The following is a 5,245-nucleotide window of genomic DNA, read 5'->3' on the forward strand; positions in this document are numbered from 1 at the left end:
CAGAATTCCCCACAACAACTGTGCTCTCTCAACTGTGACCTCGTGTGCATGCGAAGAAGGCAAAATATTAGCACAAATAAATGCATTCCATGCACGGGCATACCTGTTCATGGCGATCACCGGAAAGTGACGATACTCATTAGTGCCGGTCCTGAAGGTCCAAACTGTGCCCGGTCGACAGAGAGTTGCATAAATCAAATCTAAGTCAAAATCCTCAGCAGTCTTCTCATTCCAGTTTTCCTCCTCGGGTTTCCTCTCTCGCTATCCAATCACACGGCGAATGGCCGCAGGGTGATAATCAACTGTCAGCCCTCGGACCACAGAAAACCCATTCTTTTCGGCCTTCGCGTTCGCGTAGAACTCGCGAACCACACTCATCGGCACTGCTTCGGGTGACTCACAAAAAGCTATCCACCCCTTTTCTGCAATCATGGGCAGCAACTCACCATCCCTCCCCGATGGTAAAAACCCTCTCTCTTTCAGAATCGGCTTCCCCAAAAGCCTAGTGTACTCCTCCTCCGTAGCTCTGTCAGTTAATCGAGGTCTTGCAGCAGTACCCCTCGATGAATCAGCAGTAGGAACTGTGCTGCTGCTGTTAATAGTGCGTGCTCTCTTGGGTGCCATTGATTCGTGAATAAAAGAAAATTTAGCACTGCCTTTGCATCATTTGTCGGTAAAGCTTTAACTTCGTCCCATTTTGAGACATAATCGACTGCCAGCAAGATGTACTGATTATTGCAAGACGAGATAAAAGGCCCCATGAAATCGATTCCCCAAACATCAAAGACCTCGACTTCAAGCATCACATTTAATGACATCTCATTCTTCCTTTTCAAATTTCCCACTCTTTGGCAACGATCACACCTTAAAACAAACTGATGAGCATCCTTGAACAAAGTAGGCCAAAAAAAAACCTGCTTGCAGAATACGAGCTGCCGTCTTCTCACCACCATAGTATCCACCATAAACCGTGGAATGGCAGTCTCGTAATATCCCCTCCGTCTCACAGAACGGGATACATCTCCTGATGATCTGGTCAGCTCCCAGTCTAAACAAATATGGTTCATCCCACATATACCACTTCACCTCATGCAGAAACTTCTTCTTTTGAGCGGATGTCAAATTAGGAGGCATTACATTGCTGACGAGATAGTTTACAATATCTGCAAACCATGGTTCTTCCTCCTGAACTGCGAACAACTGCTCATCCGGAAAAGATTCATTGATTAACGTCCTATCTTGTGAAGTAGAATCGGGATTCTCCAACCTAGAGAGATGGCCAGCTACTTGATTCTCAGTACCTTTTCTATCCTTGATCTCTAACTCAAATTCCTGAAGTAAAAGCACCCAACGAATGAGTCTCGGCTTCGAATCCTTCTTGGAAACCAGATAGCGAATAGCCGCATGATCAGTGAATACTGTTACTTTCGTACCAAGTAGATAAGATCGAAATTTCTCGAAACCAAAGACTATAGCCAAAAGCTCCTTCTCAGTAGTGGTGTAGTTCAATTGGGCCCCATTTAAAGTCTTACTCGCATAGTAGACCACATGGAAGAGATTTTTCTTGCGCTGTCCCAGAACTGCACCTACCGCATAATCACTCACATCACACATCATCTCAAACGGTTCTGTCCAATCTGGTGCTGTAATAACTGGTGCAGTGATCAAACTCTTCTTGAGAGTCTCGAATGTTGCCAAACATTCATCATCAAATTTGAAAAGCACATCTTTCTCAAGCAAATTGCACAACGGCTTAGATATCTTTGAAAAGTCCTTGATGAATCGCCGATAAAAACCCGCATGACCAAGAAAACTACGGATTCCTTTCACAGAATTAGGTGGTGGAAGATTTTCAATGACTCCCACCTTGGCCTTGTCCACCTCCAGACCCTTGCTAGAGACCTTATGCCCAAGAATAATGCCTTCACGCACCATAAAATGACATTTCTCCCAATTGAGCACCAAATTAGTTTCCACACACCTTTGGAGTACGGCGCGCAGATTATTCAAACATTCATCATAAGAATGTCCAAAGACGGAGAAGTCGTCCATGAACACTTCGACATTATTTCCAATCATGTCAGAGAATATAGCCATCATACATCTCTGAAAAGTGGCCGGGGCGCCACATAACCCAAACGAAACTCTGCGAAAAGCAAACGTGCCAAATGGACAAGTGAAGGTAGTCTTTTCCTGATCCTCTGGTGCAATACAAATCTGATTATACCCTGAATAACCATCCAGAAGACAAAAATACTCATGACCCGCCAACCTGTCAAGCATCTGATCAATAAATGGAAGAGGGAAGTGATCCTTCCTTGTGGCTTTGTTCAATTTTCTATAATCCATGCATACTCTCCATCCTGTAACTGTTCGAGTGGGGATGAGCTCATTCTTTTCATTTGCGACCACAGTGATACCTCCTTTCTTAGGTACACATTGTACGGGGCTCACCCACGAGCTGTCAGAAATAGGATAAATGATGCCTGCATCCAGCCATTTCAGAATTTTTTTCTTCACCACCTCCTTCATGATGGGATTTAGTCTTCGCTGCTGTTCCACAGTCGGCTTACTACCGTCCTCTAGTAGAATTTTATACATACAATATGAAGGACTTATCCCCTTGATGTCTGCTATGGTCCATCCAATAGCCGATTTGAATTCTCTCAAAATCCTTAAGAGCTTGTCTTCCTCACTACCTGAAAGGTCAGATGAAATAATAACAGGTAACGTAGATAAATCACCTAAAAAAGCATACCTCAAGTGTTCAGGTAATGGCTTGAGCTCCAAGGTAGGTGCTTCCTCTATTGATGGTTTGAGCTTTCCTTCAGCATTCTTAAGGTCAGAAGTACCAAGAGATTCAAACGGCATGTCCAGCTTTCGCTTACAGGGAGAAGCGTTCAGATATTGTAATTGCTCGTTGCCATCTTCATCATCGCTGTCAAAATCCCCCACTAAGGCCTTTTCCAATGCATCAGACATTAGCATGCGATCGAGTTCCGAAGTAACCGCAGAATCAATCACATCCACTTTTAAGCACTCCTCATCTTCTGTAGGGTATTTTATTGCCTTGAATACGTTGAAGGTCACATCCTGATCTTGTACCCGTATAGTAAGTTCACCTTTTTGCACATCTATCAAGGTACGGCCAGTAGCCAAGAAAGGCCTTCCCAAGATTATGGGAATCTTCTTATCTTCCTCAAAATCCAGAATAACAAAATCTGCAGGAAAGAAGAGCTTATCCACCTTGACGAGCACATCCTCCACTATGCCCCTTGGGTAAGTAATGGAACGATCAGCCAATTGTAGAGACATGTATGTGGGTTTTGGATCAGTCAGATCCAACTTTTTAAAGATCGACAACGGCATCAGATTAATGCTTGCTCCCAAATCACAAAGGCACTTGTCAAAAGTCAGATTGCCAATGGTGCAAGGAATGGTGAAGCTTCCTGGATCTTTCAGTTTTGGTGGTAACTTTTGCTGCAGAACAGCGCTGCATTCTTCCGTGAGAGCAACGGTTTCAAGGTCATCCAGTTTCACCTTCCATGAAAGAATACTCTTCATAAACTTCGCATAACTAGGCATTTGCTCCAGAGCCTCAGCGAAAGGTATATTGATGTGAAGTTTCTTGAACACCTCCAGAAACTTCCCGAACTGTCTATCCAGCTTTTGTTGCTGCAATCTTTTAGGAAAAGGTGGTGGAGGATAGAGTTGTTTCTCCCCTGTATTAGCCTCAGGCAGAGTGTGTTCAACAGTAGTCTTCCTTGGTTCTGCCGCTTTCTCCTTTTGCTTAGATTCTTCATCTCTAATTTCAGCTTCTCCTTCTTTTTCCTTTTCAGCATCAGCAACTTTTCCAGACCTTAAGGTAATAGCCTTGACTTGCTCTTTAACTTCCTTCCTGCCAGGTACTTCCGTGTCACTGGGAAGGGTGCCAGGTTGATGATTAAGCACTGCATTGGCTAATTGACCGATTTGATTTTCCAAGGTCTTGATAGAAACCGCCTGACTCTTGCATAACAGCTTACGTTCCTCAAAATCAGCACTAGTAGGTGCAGCTGTACTTCCCTGTTGAGGATATGATTGCCTTGTAGCATACTGCTGTGGTTGCTGGAATCCAGGTGGGTTAAACTGTTTACTCACTCCTTGCTGATATGGTGGCTGAATAGCATTCTGATTATTCCCCCAGCTGAAATTTGGATGATTTCTGTTGTTAGGATGATAGGTCGCTGGCACAGGCTGCTGTTGTCGCTGATAATTATTCACATACTGAACAGATTCGTTGACGAGAGAACACTGATCTGTAGTATGAGAACCTGCACAAAGCTCACAAACCATAGCTATTTGATTAACTCCATATGTAGCCAGAGAATCAACCTTCATTGATAGCGCTTGGAGCTGGGCTGCAATAGCGGTGGCTGCATCAACTTCCAGAATACCTGCTACCTTGCCTGACGTCATCCTCTGAGTTGGGTTTTGATGCTCATTCGCAGCCATCGTCTCTATAAGATTATACGCCTCAGTATAGCTTTTAGCCCATAAGGCGCCTCCAGCTGCTGCATCGAGCATGGGCCGAGATTGGGCCCCCAAACCATTATAGAAACCAGTGATCACCATCCAATCCGGCATTCCATGATGTGGACATTTTCTCAACATTTCCTTGTAGCGTTCCCAAGCCTCGCACATAGATTCAGTAGGTTGCTGCGCAAACTGAGTAAGAGCACTCCTCATAGCAGCAGTCTTTGCCATCAGATAAACTTCACCAGAAACTTTTGTGCAAGATCTTGCCACGTAGTGATGGACCCAGCTGGTTCAGAATGTAACCAGTCTTTAGCCTTGTCCCTCAGTGAGAATGGGAAAAGCCTCAACTTGATAGCCTCATCAGTCACGCCATTATACTTAAAAGTGCTGCAGATCTCGACAAAATTCCTTATGTGCATGTTGGGGTCTTCAGTTGCCGCTCCTCCAAAAGAAACAGAATTCTGCACCATCTGAATAGTGCCCGACTTGATTTCAAAGGTGTTAGCTTGAATAGCCGGATGAAGGATGCTTGACTGAATGTCAACAATTTTAGGTCGAGAAAAATCCATAAGAGCTGGATCAGCTTGAACAATACGATCTCCCATGTTTACTGGTTCTTTCCGCTCAGTTCCTGAATCCGAATCCTCAAAATCTAACTTCTCCGGAATATCAAGAACTTCGTCTGTCTCCTCAGCTGTATCTAAAGTCCTCTTGCGAGCACGAGAAC

The 5,245-nt window shown here is 44.3% G+C and overlaps 1 non-coding gene across 1 annotated transcript; it reads left to right on the forward strand.

Annotated features, from left to right (window-relative positions):
• The first annotated feature begins 4,624 nt into the window (after positions 1-4,624).
• On the forward strand, positions 4,625-4,731 carry LOC141722130 (small nucleolar RNA R71). Its single transcript, XR_012575159.1, has one exon. It is a non-coding gene; the product is annotated as a small nucleolar RNA R71 (small nucleolar RNA).
• The last annotated feature ends 514 nt before the right edge of the window (positions 4,732-5,245 follow it).

The sequence above is a fragment of the Apium graveolens genome, chromosome 4 (genome assembly GCF_009905375.1).
Source record: "Apium graveolens cultivar Ventura chromosome 4, ASM990537v1, whole genome shotgun sequence".
NCBI classification, from domain to species: Eukaryota; Viridiplantae; Streptophyta; class Magnoliopsida; order Apiales; family Apiaceae; genus Apium; species Apium graveolens.